Raw genomic sequence first — 19,866 nt, 5'->3', positions numbered from 1 at the left:
CCTGGGTTCAGGCAATTCTCCTGCCTCAGCCTCCTGAGTAGCTGGGATTACAGGCACGCGCCACCATGCCCAGCTAATTTTTTTGTATTTTTAGTAGAGACGGGGTTTCACCATGTTGACCAGGATGGTCTCGATGTCTTGACCTCGTGATCCACCCGCCTCGGCCTCCCAAAGTGCTGGGATTACAGGCGTGAGCCACCGCACCCAGCCCATTTTGTTTTTCAAGTAACTTTTTATTAGGAATACCTATTAGAGCATAAGAAACAGTCATCACCATAAAGAATGTTTAGGAGAGTTTAAAGTTTAAAGAAGCTTTATGCATCCAAATAAGGGCCCATTCTTTTTTTTTTTTTTGAGACAGAGTCTTCCCCTGTTTCCCAGGGTAGAGTGCAGTGGCGTGATCTCAGTTCACTGCAACCTCCATCTCCCAGGTTCAAGTGATTCTCCTGTCTCAGCCTCCTGAGTAGCTGGTACTACGGGTGCTCACCACCACACCTGGCTAATTTTTGCATTTTTAGTAGAGACAGGTTCTCACCATGTTGGCCAGGCTGGTCTTGAACTTCTGGCCTCAGGCGATCCACACACCCCCCTCACCTCGCTTGGCCACCCAAAGTTCTGGGATTACAGGCATGAGACACTATGCCCGGTCTTTAGACTGGGCACTGCCACTCAATTCACTGCAAGTGCCTGAAAGTGTTCACAAGTTGAACTGAAGTGTTAAGGTTATGATCAATTCTGCAATTGTATTTTTGCTTCATTGTTTCACACAAGGGCTATTAGTTTGAACACTTAACTGCACTAGAGTTGGAAAAATATAGAAACCGTAGTCTTCACAGTGAGAACATGTTCTGGCCTCCAAGAAAAGCTGGGTGTAAGTTGATATGCTTGTATGAACACAGACATGCGGAGGGGATTGATTCTAGAATCCCTCTTTACACTTATTCAGGTTCTAAAAAAGAGGACAGTGTCCTTTGGTCTTTTGATCAAATGGAATTTTCGTGAATATGGACATATGAGGCTTGAGGTTGAATTAACTGACATTAGAGAGTATAGCCATTTCAGTTTTAATGTCCCATTTCAACTTTAATGTGGGAGGAGAAACATATTCCACCCAGTTCTTAAGTATAACCTCCTCTGGCTTAGACTAAACAGAACAAGAATCCAACTTTCTTCTTTTACTCACTTCTGCAAAGGGAAGGAAGTGACATTGAAAATTCAGGGAAATTACAGAGGTTAAAAATCACATTTCTGTTATTGCCTTACATTGCTGGCACTGAATCATTTGGGCTATGGTCTGCTTTACATCAGGGACCATTCGGTAAGTGAGCTTAGCATATCTCAAGCAAGCTGGGTAGGGCAACGTTGTGGGCACAACTTGACATGGAAAAGACAATGGGGAATTATGGTCTAGTGCACAGCATGCTGTAACACAGCTTTTGCAGAGCTCGGTATTTGCAGGTTGCTAGGCACCTATGCCCCTGCATAATTCTTTCCTTAAATAGTATGTCTTTCCTTACATGCTGTTCTCCCTTTTGTACTCGTCCTTGAGAAGCGACGTAGAGAAGAGAGATTGGCAATGTAACGACTACATCCTTAAGCCCAGAGTTGTGATATTAAATGTCATCTTGGACCACCTCACTAGCTGCTTCTCTTTCTACTTAGAGAAATATGAAGTCACCTATGTAAGAAGCCATGAGTGATTTCCATTACTTTTGAGGAAAAGCTATTATGAAACCATTATTCTGGGAAAAAGGATAATATACCTTTATTAGAGGGTTGGAGGAGTCTGGCAAAGGCTACTCTTTCCCACATACTTCAGGCTTTAGAGCTCAAAGTTGTCTGGGAACCTGGTGAACAAGTCTGTAGAGTAAGCAGAGGCACTTCTGGGAAATGGCCAATGGGTTGAAGTGGTCTAACACAGCGGGGAGGACCCAAGGGAAGAATCCCCATAACAGGAAGGTAGATAGTCTTAACTAAAGACCTGGCACAAGCATTAGGTGTCCAATCTGACCCAGCCAAGCAGACCTGGGCAGTGTGGGCATGCCTCGGTACAGTGGCTGGTGGGTGGCATGCATTATCACACTCAAAGAGCCGTGTGACCGGAGGGCCTGTAGGGACATGACGCAGCACTTCCCAGACCCAAGACACTACGGCAGGACCAGAGAGAGCCACACTCACCTGGTCACCAGAGCACCTTCCCCAGTGGCTAAAACCCACCAGGTTTTGGTGGTAGCCCAGTCACTTGCACTGGGCGACTGTGAGGAGGCTGAAGACATCATGCTATGGTGACAGCCGCAGAGGGGACTCTCATAGGGCTTGGTATTTCTAGTTTTGAAGTGATATTAATCAGAACATATACCAAGAAAGCACTTTTGGAAGAAGATTTTTAAAAGGGAAAGTGTTTAATAAGCAACTGGGATGGGTCAATAGAATAAACCAACTTTAAAATTTGAATTTAGAAGAACTTTATTTTGTATCATGAGATGATAAAGTAGGACATTTGCGACGAAGTCTTGCTCTGTCACCCAGTCTGGAGTGCAGTGGTGTGATCTCAGCTTACCACAACCTCCACCTCCCAGGTTCAAGCCATTCTCCTGCCTCAGCCTCCCGAGTAGCTGGGACTACAGGCATGAACCACCACAGCCGGCTAATTTTTGTATTTTTAGTAGAGATGGGGTTTCATCATATTGGCCAGGCTGGTCTCAAACTCCTGACCTTGTGATCCGCCTGTCTTGACCTCCCAAAGTGCTAGGATTACAGGCGTAAGCCACTGCACCTGGTGGACATAGAATATTCTAAATAATGAACAATTTACATAGAAACTATTAGAGTTTTTAATATTTAAAAAATTCCTACTGACATAGAAACCTCTAGAATTTTCCTATTGCAGAGTCTTCAGGGCAGTGACTTGAACTGGAACTGATACAAAACACAATAAATGCAAGAATTTTACTTTAAATTTGACATCTAAATATACAATGTATTATGCTGGATCCTGGCAGGAAAGGGTAGTCAAAAAGTTAAAACTCAGAGCCAACACACCCATACTATTCATAGCTTTTACTACAATCCTCCCTCATCATATACTTACCCAAACTGACCCAGCAAATGTTTTACTGTTTTCATGTTTATCCTTCCTAAGCAAGATTAGATACTTCTACCAAAAATAACTCCCTTTCATATTTCCATGCTAGGTTTTGTTTGTTTGTTTGTTTGTGACAGTGTCTTGCTCTGCCTCCCAGGCTGTAGTGAAGTGGCACAATCTCAGCTCACTGCAATCTTCACCACCTGGGTTCAAGGGATTCTCCTGCCTCAGCCTCCTGAGCAGCTAGAACTATGGGTGCTCGCCACCAGGCCTGGCTAATTTTTGTATTTTTAGTAGAGACAGGGTTTCACCATTTTGGCCAGGTTGGTCTCAAAACTCCTGCCTCAGCCTCCCAAAGTGCTGGGATTATAGGCGAGAGCCACCATGCTTGGCCCACCATGCTAGTTTTTAAGTGAATGATACAAATGCATCTTGGCAGTTTGCTTCCTCGAACATACAACATCAGGTTGTGCTTTCTCATGCTCGTATGAAATAATCCTGAATTAAGCCAACATAGATGTGCAGCATACCTAGCGTGTGGACTTCAAGACACAATCACTCCTTCATTCACATCCCTCTGTGACTTCATCTATGATGCATATGCATATAAATCCTAATTGTTAAACACTTCCCACTTTCTATTCAAGTGCCATGACAGTAGTCAGCTTGAAAGTCTATGCAGATGTTAGAATAATTTTTAAAAAGCATGTTATTTAGAAGCATCTATGCTATAAATATCAAGCTATACATGAAGGGCCACTTACAATAGGAGAATTATTTTATGATATATACCATACCAGGGCACTTTAAAACAGGCAGGTAATCTTAAACTTCTCCTCTTCCAAAAACCAGTGCAAGAAATAGCACCTGATATTTGGTTTCTTCTTTAATAGCCTGGCTAAATCATATAAAATCCCAATGTGGTTTCCCTTTCCAGGCAAAGCCCCACATTTATATAATCCTCAAAACCATTGCTTGAGTGTTGCTGTGCCCTTTCTGCAACTCATGTTTCAAGGATACACTGTTTAAAGAGTTTGAAGGAAGAAGAATCCAGCTGCCTTGTAACATCAGCACAGAGCAAACTAGGGTGTACATAGTGACTGCATACAAACAGGTGGAACTTATTTTGTGTTGCATTTCTGCACAGAGAACAAAACCATGAAAACACTTCTTATAGTTATGCAGACTCAAAGCAAGATCAGTTTAACTCATCCAATCCTAATATGTTGTCTCTAGGTTCCAGGTGGCATGCCCTTTGTTTTGATGTTCAACCTACCTACAGAGCTGGTATTAACCTCCAATGAGAGACTTATCAGTGGGTCACATTTCCACCTCTGACGTGACCTATTCGAGTTGGGGAAGACATCCACAACCAACATGGCCATTAGGCTTCATCTCCAAGATGGTGGCCTTGCTAAGCCAGTGGCTATGAATACTTATGTTTGTTTTGATGTGAAACCACTTACTATTTACTGTTATCTGGTGTGCTCAAAATACTATCATTTAAAAAACGGTTCTTCATGATTTAGTTAATTTCTTTTAGACAAGACTTGGTTGCTTTCAAATTAGATAAAGGAAAAAGGAGTCATTTAAAAATAAAAAGTGACTTGGTATTTATTTGTCCAATTTCAGGTTTGCAGAGAACCAGCAACCTGACAAGCAGCCACTTCTCCTCTAGATACCAGTGTTAAGCAGGCTGAAGGTCAGAATCCTGGCAGTTTGTCTCCTACAACATACAACATCAGATTGTGCCAGGAGAGCGCTCCTACGAGTAAGAATATAAGCCTCATTTGCTTATTTCTTGGTTACTGGACAAATTAGATAGGTTAATGGATAAGAAACCCCTGGGTAATTTTAGGTTTTTGTATACAAGGGAGAAAGGTGAATCCGTCAAATTGGTATCTTGGTTTTTGCGATCATGTATTAATACCACATGAGTCTTAAAAATGTAGAATGCCAGAGCCAAAAGAAGGCCTCTCAATAGCTAGCCTACCTGTTTGAAATTGTGCTTATAATTATTAAAAAACAAAACAAAACAAAATAAAACTCTAAGAAGCTGCTGCAGATTGAGTACAAGATGAACAAAACTGGCAGAAATGCACAAGTATTCCTGTGTTAAAGTTCACATCTGTCATTATTCTCTCATCTATTGGGAAATGGTATTGGACCAAATACGTTTTGTGGGAATAAATAAATGCACTTTTAAACTTAGGGATGTAAAAATTCCAAATGACAGCATTCTAGCTCATGCTAAATTAAACAGATTTGAGATTTTCGTTGTTGCACAATTGGAGCAATTACACTGAACAGCAAAGTGTTCTAATGTATTGAAATATCTGTTTACAGTTCACTAACTGCAGAAATAGAGCACAGAAAGTTTCAATTATAAATACAATAAAACACCTACCACTTCATATCAGAATTTTGCTTATACAGTCTGTCTCACTTACAGACTTTATAAGCAAAATTCTGATATGACACTTAGGTGAGTGTCAGCTGAGACCTCTTGCCCTGAGACAGGCTTTGTTTCATGAATTCTTTATATAAATCCAAGTTTACATACCTAAAATTATACCTGTTAGTATCATGTAAGTAATCACCATTGATTGTCTACACTTTCACAAACATGGCTAGATATCTCATCTTTGGGATCAGGAAGCACATTTAGTAAGTTTGGAAGCATAATTCAGAGAACCTTGTATCTAGTAAAGATTTCAGAAAAGAACCACCCTTTGGTGACCGCAAACATTAAACATTGTTCCTAATCCAGAGAAGACTTCAGGAATTCAATTTCTATACCACTTTTGACAAGTCATTTAAGTGACCACTACAGATAAAAGTGAAGGATGGTGTTTCAGAGAACTAAGACTTCTTAGAAATTAATATATATTAAATAGCACACACGTCTTCTCTCTTGGTTGTAATAATCTAAGAACACAAGGACAGATCTCAAGTTTCACCTTAATCTGCACAGATTTCAGAAAGTTTATTCTAGGACTTATAGAGGGACTTTGAAGATTTTCTAATATGCATATTCCACTGGACTGTTTTTAGTCATCTCTTTTAGTCAACTCTAATTATTACAGGGCTGGGGAAGGAGAAAAAATATACTTTGTATGAGTTGCATAAAAACAAGATATCCTAGAAAAGCTACCTGGTTATGTTATTAGGCAACAGTTTCAAAGGCTCAAGTCTTGACTACTCCATTTACATTTTTAAAGATAAGCTCTTGAGATGGCATTAACCATTTTGGTACTAGCGAATTTTGAGGATCATAGAAAAATCTAGTTTTCTTCCCCAAGGGCAACATACTATTCTTCTTACTTTTAATCTATACATAATTCTATAAGATTGAAGTAACTAGTATCTTAACTTTATGTTAATATCAAGTAATAGCCCATGCAAGGAGTTGTTTCTTATAAACCTTATACTACTGGCCTGATAAACAACTTCATTGGGATATTTTAAAAGACAAACCATTAATTAAACAAATCATCAAATCATAGGGCACCAAATAAACTGCTACTTCCCTAAGGGCTTAACTTATTTGACATGAAAAGTTTATGTACTAAGACAATTTAGTTTTTCTGGTTTTCTAGACTATAAAGACTCATTTATTAGATGTGTGTGTGTATCTTTTAATATGTGTTATTCAAAATCATCTCCAGCTGTAGAGAGCTTTACAGTGCATTAGTACTGGCCAACTCTCTACTCCTTCCATGTTAAATGAATTTGGTTTATGATAATGGTGAGATTACTGTATTGTCTAATTGTCCTGCTTAAAAAACAAAAAACCCCTATGAATTATATTGTTTTCTAGTTTGCAGAGTATTGGTTAGAAATTGTATTGAATACTTTTCCTTTTCACTAAAATTTATTATTTACAAATCTGCCTAGCCCTCAGTGTCACATATATCACATTAATGGTCCAGGTTTGACTTTAGGACAATTAAAAATCTGACTTACCACTGGGAGACTTCCCTAGAGTAAGCAGATGGGATGGGGATTCTTCTTTCTCCAGGCCTGTTGAATGCACCCAGTCTTTAAAATAACTAATCATGCGGGAACACTCTGGTTTACAGTTAAAGCATGAGGTAAACTAACAGGAATGGTTCTTTATCAATTGACACTTAGCTGAGTGTCAGCTGAGGCCTCTTGCCCTTCATGAAATATTCATATTTACATTGGATTAAAAACAGATTTCTGGTTAGTCTACCTGGGAATGTCAACATCAATGAGCCATAATAAAGGAAGCTTCCTTGGTTCATAAAAAATGTAATACTTAAGCAAGATGTTTCATTAGCTTTTATTTTCTGTCAGAGTAGTCTCCTCCGCTCTCTGAACCACGAATGACCTATTGCAAAACTCTGTACCTACTAGCAATTGCCATTTTAATACTTAAGGGAAATGTGGGATGGATACAAGTGATTAGATAGGGGCTCCATTTGTAGCCTCACTGTATGATTCTTATTATGGTCATTAAATAAAAGTAACTTGATTTGGTCCTAGAAGTTTTCGAGGATTCACTCCATGGTAGCATCTGCTGTTTTCTAGTCGTCTTGTGTAGGCATTTTTAGCATCAGAGAATGCAATTAGATCACTTGTTTCCTTAGCTGAACTCTATAGCCCTATGCAAAGACAAGCCTTCTTTGAAAGCCACTATTAAGTTCCTAATCCAATCTTTATTAAAAAGACTCAATATTGCAGACAAGGAAGTTAAGACAAATCCTCCAAAAGTAGTGACCAAGCCCTTCTACACCCAGCAGAAGCCTTTCAGTAAAGCAAAATGTGAAATTAGAAAAATATTTATAGTTGCAATGTTTTTTAACTACCAACATATTCCTTAATTAACATACTATAGAAACATATAAACAATTAGTTCCACCAAGGAAAACAGTGAGAGAAACAACACTACCAAGTTTGCACAGTCCCTCTAAAATAAGCAAAGTTCTACTTTAGAGTTATTATCAAGTTCCCTTCTCCAAGTCTATCATTTGTTCTCCAGGACTGAGGTGGATTCCTACCCTAAATCTATTTTATATTTGCACCTGGGTCCCAAACATTCCCCTTAAGGGGGAAAAAAAAAAAACAAATGTTTTTTGACCCTTAAGAGTGTGTCATTTATCTAACATTGTGCATGGCCAGAGAGACAATGCAAATGGTAGGCAGCTAGCTACCCTAGATTTTGCTGTGAAGCCATGACTATGACAAAACTTGAAAAACCTTCAGACACTGACAGCCTTTGTCGTTGTTGTTCAGAGCACACGAGGGTCTGGTGACTGATCCCATCTCAGAGTCATTACAATTTAGACACTAGAAACCAAGTTTGGAATTCCAGTGATCCGTACCAGCAAGTTAATTCATGTGATCAAAACTACATCCCTACTAAGTGCCAGGCATTCTTCTAGAACTTGGGATATACCAATGAGAAAAATAAAGATGTGTTCCCTGATAGGGTTTACTATCTAACAGGGAGCAAGACGTAAGTGGAGTATAGACTTTCAGAAGATGAGAAATACTCAGGGGAGAAAGGAAAGCAGAGGAAAGTAGATTTGGGAATCCAAGGCTGAGAATGTCCTGGACATTTTCCTTAGAAACATAGAATATTAGATTTTTAAAAGTTAAATTTGCTGAATGTTTATTATATACCAGGTGTGATGCTAAGGCATTCTCATTTAATCCGGGACGGTATCATCCCTATTAGACAGGAGGGGAGGCTGAAACACAGGCGTGAAGCAGCAATCTGCAAGTCACACTAGCCTAATATATATGCTTTAATCTCTTTGCTTTACAACAAAAGAGATAATTAAGTTAGTTCTTCAAAGACTGGGGCAATGTGCATAGCCAGAAAGTACTTTCAGAAAGAGGAATTAATAAAGATATTCATGTCTGCTTGGCTAGAATACAGGGCCTATGCTGGGTTATACCAGGGGAAAAGGTTAAAAGCTGGGTCAAGCTAGATTAGGGAGGCCAATAGCACTCTGTTTTGTCTAGATGGGACCAAGAGGACTTTCAGGTGGATGTTGGGGTGGTGACAAATCCCAGTACAGGGACATGGCATCAAAGAGTCAAAGAGCTCTGCAGTATGACAGTTGCATGGACTTGCCCTTTGGAGTGATTCAACATTGCCAGTTTCTTTCAAATATTTGGCTAATCTTCTGGAAACAAAGCCTTTTAATTGAAAGGTTAAGGACTAACAATCTCAAACATTAGATTCAAGGTTATCCCATCTTGCCAAGCTCTGATGCTCAATGACCCTCAAACTTCAAATAAATAAAATGTCCTAAAGGTGGCTTTTTAAAAAGTCAAAGGCCATTATATCTTACACTCTACATTCATCCTTTTTATAGAAATGTATATGAAGTGAAATGACATTTTGAAATGTGAGTTCCTTAAAAACAACAAAAAAAGAACATCTTTTGTAAACAGCAGCTATTAAGATAGGCATGTAATTATAGCCTCTTGTTTGAAGCAGAATATATTAATGTAATATGTTCTCAATTTATATGTTTTTCCCTAAAACTGTTGAAAGTCTGGAAAGACCAGTGCCAAGAAAATGCTGGTTAACAAGGGTGGTAGAAGGGAAAAAGACAGATTTCTGCTCTTATATGTTTAGAATAAGCAATATTGGGTGACACACTTTTCTCTATTTTAAAACTAAATTCCTTAGAGATGCTGTAATTTGGCAGATAGCAAAGTTTAAAATGTAGGTATAAGTCTATAGTCTAACTTGGGCTAACGATAGTCATGAAGATGCTGTAGGGTTCAGCCACTTTCAATTAAACTCAAAAGTGAAGGGAAACCACACATGAACATGAGCACATCTAAAATCCCACAGAACGCTGCCCATGGTCAGCTGTCAACACTTTCATCTTAGGCATCATTAAATGATACCTAACCAGAGTTGGGGAAAGCTCCAAATATATTAAAAATTCAACAGTAAGTTTTCAGTCAAATAATAAGTAGTATTCAAAAAACTCTTATGCTAGGATTTTGAAAGTTGGTCAGTGGACAGCCTATCAGTTGGTTTCCAGCCTGGGGTTCTTGGACATACTGGGGTGTGCGCAGACAGTAATGAGTTTGTGACCTAATTTTAGCATTTTAAAGAGCCTAATGGATATCCCAACTCACAATACAGCTGCACAGGGAAATAAAAAACAAAACAAGTTTCTCTGATTTTGGTGGAAATTGTGCTAAGTCAAAACAGCTGTAATTATCCAGTGTTGAGCCAAAGGTCTCATCTATTTTCTCAAATTGTATTCATAATTTTATAAACAATTTGGTGGACACTTTTAAAAGGAGAATAAGAAGTTGTTTGTGGATGAAATATCAGACTGAAAACTATTCACCACAATTCTCATTAGCCAGATGATTACATCCATCAGGTCAGACAGATACATGAGCAACAATGAATACTCCATTGGTAGAAGTTAAACTAGCAACTTGGAAAGACCACACCATCTGGAGAATTTCAGTAACAGCTTGTCTGCCTTCCTCAGGCCCTGAGCAGATATAAACTGGAAGAACATATGGATATTGCTCATTATAAATAACCTTAAAGTTAAAAAAAAGGGGGGGCTCAGAACTGTTTTACTTATACCAACAGATAATAAGGCAAGCTAAAGTTTTCCATTTTGCTCGCTCTATAATAAATTGCAACTGATGTTCTAAATGAAAGTGGCTTGAGTTACTCACTCACCTGGCCATCTGGTTATTGTTTATTGAACACCTACTATGTGCCAAGCACTGCATTATCCTACATATACAGCGATAAAATAGACATGGTCTCTACTCTCAGGGGGCTTAGAGAATATGTAGGGGAGAAAGAACAAGCAGGTGACAGTTGTAACTGATGCTATGTATTTTGGAGGAATTGCTTCTGATTAGGATAGAAAGGTTCATTGCTATGAATAACACTTCATAAAAGAAAGCAAAAGTAGTATTACTTCAAGGAATTATATTAAATTGCTATATTGATATCAATTATGGAAGGATGCAAATGTTGTCTGAAGGGTTAATAATCCTCCTCAACAGTTTTTAAATTATGACACGAATTAGGGGGATATTTACATTTAATATTTGTGAGCCTCCTATAACCACATTGCAATCTGAAGGAACATCTGTATGGCAGTGCCAGAAGGGAGAAATTCTGTTATACGTGAAGGTACTGAAGAATATCAGTGATGTTTCCTTCAAAGTTATCTTAAAATCCAAAGTTCTGAGTCAACACTATCTTCATAAACACCAGAAGAAACACTATGCTCATTTGGCATTCAGTTTTGCCACTTAAGAAGGACAAGCAATTCGGGGAACTTCTGTATTCCAGAACCAGACATGTTCTATGGTACTCTTAATTATCAGATTTTCTAAGAATACAAGAATGTCACTTTCAGATCAGGCCAAACATTGAATCTCAGATTTCAGTGAAACAATATTATGAAAATGTAACCAAGGGTCCCTATAGTCGGCTTTGGTTATTTAAAGAGCCCTACCAAGTCACAAGAGCATTAGCAAGGGGCTACCAGGTAGCAGTCTTCTTCGTCAAGGAAATGGACTTCATGATCACTACAAGTAGTGAGCCCTCCACAAATGTTGGCTGCATTAAGTGTAAGAGCACAGATCCAAACACAGAACATGGTTGTGCCCACCGTTTCTATGAAAGAGTTCTTGTACAGAAAACCGAACGCTTGCATCAATATACGCTATGTGGGAACAGCATTAAAGAATGTACTTTGTGTGCAGACAAACCTAAAAGACCCACAACAGTATTGTCTGCAGCTTAGAATGAGGCCAAGATTTTATCCTAAACTGTTCATGTTTAAGGAGTGTGTCGAACCTCTGAAACTCCACTTTTCATAATTTCCCTTATTTTCATACCTCTCCTCCCTCCCCATTATATATTTTTTAATTTAGTTCCAGCATTTCTCCCTAACCTTGCCTCACCACCGCCCTGAGTTCCTCCTCCCTAAAAAGCTATGCCACGTGGTATCATACATATCCCTCATGATTAGCGGACTTATATTACGGCGTATGTTGATCTTTTCTACATGCATAGCATAGGTACTCCTTAATATATTTAAAACACTTGAAGTGAAAAAACAAACTTTGTGCAATGAGCTTTTTCTTCTATCTCCAAAGGGCTTCAATGAGAATCTAAGGTGTAAGAGACTCTAATTGTAACTGACCTCCCTTTATGGCTAAATTTTTGTAGGAGGTTTTACTGGTTTTAAAGCCTCCTAGCTTTCCTGATTTTGTATTAATCAGGTATCAGCGTCCAATTCCTCAACTGCCATTCAGGCTGAGATTCAAAGCCCTTCTAATCAGGCTGTAGACTATACACATACATGGCCACCTGCTCTCTGACGAAGCTGTTGTCTTCCGTTTCCCCTTAACAGACACACGCGCATACCAGGCCTTCTTATGTTGCCTGCTAACCTGTGATATGTACTGCCTTTACCTTCCTGAATTTTGTGAAAACCTTCATTCCAAGGCCACCGATGATGTGTGGTCTCAGGGAAGTCTTCACTCGGTTCTTACCAGCCATTTCCCCACATTTGCCATGACCTGTCATCGCCCTCTGATTCCTATAGAGCTCTTTCCTCAATTCAATAAAACTTTTAGGATCAGAAGATTATTTGCTCTACATTTCTAGGCTCAACACAGTCTATTAATGAGCAGCGCACTGAAAACATTAGGGGTAATACATATTTCTCTTTGCTCCTTAATAAGGTCAGGCAAACCTTTTCTTTGCTTTGATGATTTTTAAAGAAATATAGGTTTTTTTTCAACTACTAAACAATCTCCACTCAAACGCATTCTGCCAATAGAGCCAGGTTGAGTTAACCTAATCAGCATTTGGTTTTCCTACTTTAATGAAGAGATGTGCTTGGCAAATAAAGATCAAAATTCTTATCCTGACATTCATGGCTCAGCACGATTCATCTCTCCTTTTCAAACTCAGACACTTCTCAGCCCTGTGCCACCTGCTCTTGGGCAAGCTGGCCAGCGTTATTTAGGCATAACCTAAATTTGCCCAACTGCATGATTTGCATGTGTGCTTCTGCCTAAAATGCATTTTCTCTCCCTACCTTTGTTTATTTGACTTCCATGTTCCTTTAAAAGCCAAATCCATTAACACACCAATGTCCTTTGTCTCCTTCTGGACCCACACAACACTCTGCAGCACTTAACTACAATAAAATCATATGTTAGTTGAGTAGTTACTATTTTCTCTAAATATCTCGCAGGCAGCTGTTGATAGGTATGTGTTCCCTAGCAGGGATAAGGTAAATATTTGCATCCAACTTTCAATTACCATCAACTTTTAGTCACTGGGAACTTTAGACCAGTTAGAGAAATCAGAAATCACAAAGAACAAGTTTTCAGGCAGTGAAGCAAGCATCTCTGCATCAAGCTATCCTTTAGAAGACAGCATGAACATTAAATATAATTATCTATCATTTCAATTCTAGTACGTGTATTCTTTCTGAAAAGCCTCAGCAATCGTTGAAACTTAGCCCAGGCAGAAATCAATATTGAACCTCCTTATTAGCAACCAACGATTGATGGAAAAGCCTGTCTATCTGCTACATACTTGTTTTCTACTTCAAAAATGAACTGCATTTAAGTTGTTTAATTTTAGTGGTAAAGGGGGCAGGGAACAACAGAAAACAAAATCATATAACAATAATAACAAACCCCAATGCTAATATAATTCAAGCACAGCTGAGACTTCCCTTTAAAGGATGGACATTTGAGCGCCTACTATGTGTAGCCATTGCAACTGCTGATCTGACTAAGAGGGCAGTTGTATGTTTCCCTAGCAGATTAACATTCACCCCAAAGCCAAGCTGGTTTAGCATGCTTCATGTGATTATGCCAGCTCTCTGACATAGGTTCACACACATTTGGTTTATTTCTGTTGCACTAAATGGTAACAAAAAGCACTTTAGCATCTGAGTTACATATTACTGAAGACTAGACCAGGTCTTGGCCCCCTAAAAGGACACTTAAAATATAAAAAATAAGTGGGATCATTTGGATGAAATGTTTAGAACAGGGAGGGCAGCTGTGTTCAATATGGACACAATTAAAGATGAAGTTATTCACTTTCCAGTTCTTTGGGTAAGGATTAACTATAGACCTTAAGAGGACCTGGCTGCCCTGCTCAGAGGAAGTTTCAGTGGCAGCTGAAAGTTAACATTCATGTGCCTCTCTACTGATTTATGAAGCACTACCGCATTCTCCTCCTGATATTCACATTTAATAGTTTAAAGGTACATAGGAAAGACAGTGTTCTAATTTTCAGACTGAATGTGTGGATCTCTAGAATTTAGTTTGCCTGACACTCAAAAACAATGAGAACAAGATCATTTTAAAAATATCAGCTTATTTATTGCATTGAGAATTGTATTTCTAGGACAGATACATTTCAGAAGCAGCTGCAGGAGCTCAGAGAATTTTTAATTTTAAAATCGAGGCAATTCATTTTCCTGATGGAGAAATGAAGCTTAGGCCTTATATAGCTTGTTTTACATGGTGAAGCTGGGCTGTGGGCAGTCATTTGCAGAGCCCAAGCTCTTAATCTATGTTGGCTCTTCAAAATCGGAGTACCAATTATATACTTGCACATGACATCCTTGTATTTTTCAGTTTTAAATGTGATCTCTGCTTAACATCAGGCCTTCTTAGGACTGCTTTTGCAGGTAGGTGAGGCAACTAAGGGCCAGAGCCATTGAATAACATGTCCAGGAAATGGCAGTACTGTCATTCCCATGCAAGTCTGTTTAACTCTCCATCCTATGTCCTTTGCCCCACATGGGAAGACTTTTGTTTCGGTTTCTGTTCACTGCGAGTTTTTCCATTGCTAACCTAGCATCAGACTTCACATAGTAGGTAATTGCTAAGTATTCAGATAAACACCAAGATGCAAATCATAAAGATTCATAATTGAATCCTAGCTTTACCACTTAATGAAAATACCTTGGGCAAGATACTCATCATACTGGAGCCAAGAAATAGAGATATATTTTTTTTGCTGGTTACTTAAAGTGAAAGTCGAATGGGAGAAAGGAGCAGTCTTCACTGGCCACTAAACTTTACAAAAACTAAGTGAAGTAGACTCATTTATGGAGAGACCTTCATCTGCACTTCTGGACATGGCATAAAAAGTTTCAGAGGTGACAGAAAACCGTCTGGTTCAAGCGTAATGATCTAGTTTACTAGAATCTTTTTTAAAAGAAATAACTGGGACAGTCTCCTAATAAATGGAGATTAATTATACTCTTTAAAAACCTCAGTAGAGGGCAAAGGATTTAGAAGTGAGGTGATAATATACAATCAAAAAGTATATTGGATTTCCTAGGATCAAGAAAGCTATACTTGGGATATGGGGAAAATGTCCAAAGTCCATGCTTTTTAATCTTTCTGCATCCTCAGATTCAGTGAAACTGCACTGTATTTAAATGCTTTTGCTTTATTATCTCCATGACTGAAGGAATTCAAATACTTTGTTATGCTTTCCACTGAACAACTGAATCATAAAACCACTGAATTATGAAAGTTACTCTTAGATCATGTGGTAGAGAGCTAGTTTAGGTACAGCTGGATGGGCCCTACTGCCAGGGTTTAGTTTAGGAGATCTGGGATGGGGACTGAGAGTCTGCGGTTCTGACAAGTCCCCAGCTGATGCTGATGCTGCTGGTTTGGAAATCAACTCTGAGAGCTATTGTCTTAGATGAGTTCTTCTAAGCTGTGAAATATGCATCAAGCTAAATGTACAGTTTTGAAAGACTGAATTAATTTGTCAAGTGCAAACTTGTGTATGGCAACTCATCTTTCACATAGAGATCTAAGTCTTTTGGGGAGTAACCTTTTGCATCATATTGCTAGGTAGAAATAGGGTAGTTTTGTTTTTATTTAACCAAGAGACAACATTAAACCATATTTTCCTAACCCAAATTTCTTTAGGTTGAACAGTGCTTCAAACCCAGCGTTCTAGGATTGTTACTTCCTATTTACCTGCTCCCTTTACTCTTTGGTTTCCTGAAAATCTCAGTGACAGCCCTCATACATTCTGTTTACCTTCAACTTAACACTCACTCAGCCTGCTCCATTCACTTAGGATTCTTACCAGTTGAACTTCGTTAAAAATCACTTGCCTCTAACTAGCCTGTATAAGTGTAGTAGGGAAAAATTGCCAGGCTGCTTCTATATTGAGGTAGTAACTTTTAGATTCCAGAAATTTCATAAGCTTTTGTGATTTGCTCTCTAGATGATGCAAGAATTAGAAAGGTTAGAAAATTAAGTACTGGGATTATAGTAAGTTCGGTGGGGGTGATGTAAGTAGAGAGGAGATTCTACTTCACTTAGTAACTACCATTTTTAGACCAGGAAGCAATTTGTTCAGATTCTACTTGCCCTAGAGAGGCAGGCTTCCTTCCAGGGTAGGAGAAGGATGCGGGAAGGGGAGTAACCATGGCAACCTGCCCAGCTATGAGGGCAAGGATAGCATGGGGCCTCCACATGCTCAGAACTTTTATTTCTAGCCTAGTCATTCAGTTTAGTCTGGGTGGTCCTCCTTTCCCACTTCCTTCTGTGATAATGCTGACTTCAGGGGGAAAGATTGCTCCTTTTCTGTTGGGAGTCTGAGAGGGTATGGGGAGGACTTAACTGAGACCAGCGAGGTCAGCCTGACCAAACCAAAGTGCAGGCTTCCAGGCCGAGAACAGAGAGTAACTCCCTGTGTGTTCCAGTGTGAGCACAAGCAAACCTACTGGCTTTATTAAAATCAAGTGCTTGAATAATTAACCTTTTTCAGGTAGGTGAGGGGTATTCAATTTTCATGAAGAAATTTTCCTTTTGCCTTCAGTTTCCACAAAGACTCTTAATTCAGTTGTTCACAGGGAAGCAATAACAAATAAACAAGCAAAACCTTCAAAATCAGATGGAAAAAATTATTCCAAGTATATTAGATTAACTGTCTTCCCAGCAATACTGGGGTAGTTACTACTATTCTCCCCAGAAAGCTGAAGTACGGAGAGGTTATGGAATGTGCCCTAGGCCATGTAACCTGCAATCCTGTAGCAGGACTGGAACCTAGGCAATAGTACTTCAGAAAGTAATTCTCAACTACTGCCCAATTGTGCCCTGTCAGAGGCAGCTAGCGTTGAATGCTGGCCCTCTGTGTCCATACCAGGCATCATTGGTTCCCCTCATCAGGAATTTGCTTGGCTTTTGTCTTTAAGTAAACACTAAGGAGTCTGCTTTCCTTCTGATTCCCACTGGTTAATCCAGTCAGGATATGTTATCATGAGTTGGGTCTCCCTTAGAGATACATGACTGATGTTAAATCGGTTCCATCTGGCCGGGTGTGGTCGCTCATGCCTGTAATCTCAGCACTTTGGGAGGCCAAGGCGGGTAGATCACTTGAGGACGGGAGTTCGAGACCAGCCTGGCCAACATGGTGAAACCCCTGTCTCTACTGAAGATACGACAACAACAACAAAATTAGCCAGGCATGGTGGTGGGTACCTGTAACTACAGTTACTCAGGAAGCTGAGGCTGGAGAATCGCTTGAACCCAGGAGGTGGAGGCTGTAGTAAGCCAAGATCGCACCCTGCCCTCTAGCCTGGGCAACAGAGGGAGACTCTGTCTCAAAAACACAAAACAAAAAAATTTGTTTCATCTAAATATGATTTTGGCCAACTTCTGTGCAGTTCCAGAGCACAGCTTCGACTTTAGAATTACACAGCAGTGCCAGGGAGAATTTTAAAATACCACATCCTGTTACTCAGGTGTTTCATATTGCCAGTCTGGTTCCCATTCTGGTTCTGTCTAAAGAGTGGAAAACCTTATGTGTTTGGTTAGTTACCTAAACCTTCCTGTCTAGTAAGCTTTCAAATCTTTCCAGCTGGGAAAGGTATGTTCTGATGATCATTAGGACAGCTTCAAACCCCAGGACGGCTCGCTCTTAGCAGCTTTCCCAAGCGTTTCAGCATCTCAGCTTTGTCTTTTAAAAGGGTAATAATTAAATCCTCTGGTCTAGAGAATGAGGAAGAGAAACACATGGAACCTCCAAAATTATCCAGGTGAAATATCAGTGGTAGCAAACTTAGGCTTATGAACGTATGAGGGTAGACTTAGAAATGAAGTAGAATGTATTCACTGCACCACCAAGAGCCCATGTCACAGCAAAGCCTCCTGCTTGGGCAGGAGTCACTTAGCAAGGAAGGTATCTTCCTGTTTCCTTAACCTTCACCTTAACCTTCAGGTAATCGAGGCCTGGTTAAGCAGGCCAGTAAATATCATCCCCAACCAGCTGGTCAGCAGCTGCCAGAGGTCCCTGATCTACCTTCATGCCAACAAGTGCCTTAAAAGCAGTACCCTTCAACCCAAACAAGGCGGCTGAAATCCATTCAACCTTTGGAGCAAGACAACAAACAGGCCTAATGCACAGGAATTTGGACTTTCAGTTTAATCTAAAACTATAAAAGTCTTTAGAAGAAATGCAAACTCTGGATTTTGTCCTTGACAAATTAGACAAGGTTTCTAACAAGTGCCTTTGTGCCTCGCTTACATACTCAGGTAAAGATCAACGATCAAGATCAAAGATCCCCAAAATGGCAAATACATATGTGTAAGAGCTCAAAGTTGGAAGACATTCCTCTACCGTCTATTTATTCTGGTTATACATTAAAGCATAGGAGTTCATAGCTGAAAAAGAACTGGTTTCTAGGGCAGTCATTTGGATCAGAAGGGATCCACCGAGCTGGGAGTAGGAAAAGAAGGGGGATGTTACTCACCAACAACCGGAAAAAGAATTCAGTTGGCCTTAGGAGGAAACTGACTAAGGATTTGGAAGAAGTGGTCTGTCCCAGAAATAGACATTAGCAAAGACCACCAGGCCACTTTTCTTTCTCTGGAAGACTTTCCCATTGTACTCTCCTTGTGGTCTTAAGTGTGGCATTATTTCCACATATCCAGCACTTCACCAAAAAGGTCCTTTTCCAAAGATTACAAAGGGCTCAAGCCTCGAATACTCCCGAATTCTCAAGGCAATGAACTTTGATACAGTGTCACTGAGGGCCGTTTCCCTTCAAGGAGGGGAGACACAGAGCCTGGGGTAGGCAGGGCACCTGGCCCAGAAAAGGCAGCCTCCCCAGGTCTGGCTGCTGCGGTAAGAAGCACGGTGAGGAGCTACTTGGTAGCTGCAAGCCCCCTCCTCCCCAGCTAGTTATTCCCTCCGCAGTAGGTGCTTTTGTGTGAGACGCCAACCTCAAGATTTTAAGGACAATCAAGTAGACATCTCATCAAAGCCATTCCAAGAAGCTTATCAGACATCTCAAAGGCATTTTTGTAGCTGCCTTCTTTCCCCTCCCATTCCTTCTGTTTGCATTAGTTATATCTTACCTCTTTCTCCCCCACGCCCCTGCTTTGCCTGACTAAGGCCAGAAATTTTTTCATTAAGTCATTTTATAGAGCAATAGCAACATTTACTATTCATGAATTCGCCCCTCCATAATTTTTAAGTCTTTCCATGTGTCTGGAAGCTTGTTTCTGTTCTTCTCGTTTTACAGAGTAGCTCTCTTCCTTCCAAACACAAACTAAAAAGAAAGGGGAAAAGGTGGGGGGTGGTTGGGGTGGAGATAACATCCAGATTCCTTAAGTGTTTTTAATCTAGTGAAATTTCCCTTTAGACTCAAACAGCTCCCTGCTGAAATTGCAGACCTGAATTCCAGGCTCAGAATTAAGTCAAAAGGGAAAGAGGCAGAAACAAATAA

At 39.8% G+C, this 19,866-nt stretch overlaps 1 protein-coding gene and 1 long non-coding RNA gene across 8 annotated transcripts in view; one reads left to right on the top strand and one right to left on the bottom strand.

Annotated features, from left to right (window-relative positions):
* DAB2 (DAB adaptor protein 2) overlaps positions 1-19,866 on the bottom strand; it is a 93,369-nt gene that overhangs the window by 31,143 nt on the left and 42,360 nt on the right. The window lies entirely within an intron of this gene.
* Positions 3,420-19,161, top strand: LOC116552232. Its single transcript, XR_004269285.1, has 2 exons — positions 3,420-4,856; positions 18,671-19,161. It is a non-coding gene; the product is annotated as an uncharacterized LOC116552232 (long non-coding RNA).

The sequence above is a fragment of the Sapajus apella genome, unplaced genomic scaffold (assembly GCF_009761245.1).
Source record: "Sapajus apella isolate SASKATOON/1434 unplaced genomic scaffold, GSC_monkey_1.0 scaffold11, whole genome shotgun sequence".
In the NCBI taxonomy this organism is placed as follows: Eukaryota; Metazoa; Chordata; class Mammalia; order Primates; family Cebidae; genus Sapajus; species Sapajus apella.
Note: the sequence above shows the minus strand (reverse complement) of the source record. Positions and strands in the feature narration are given on the sequence as shown.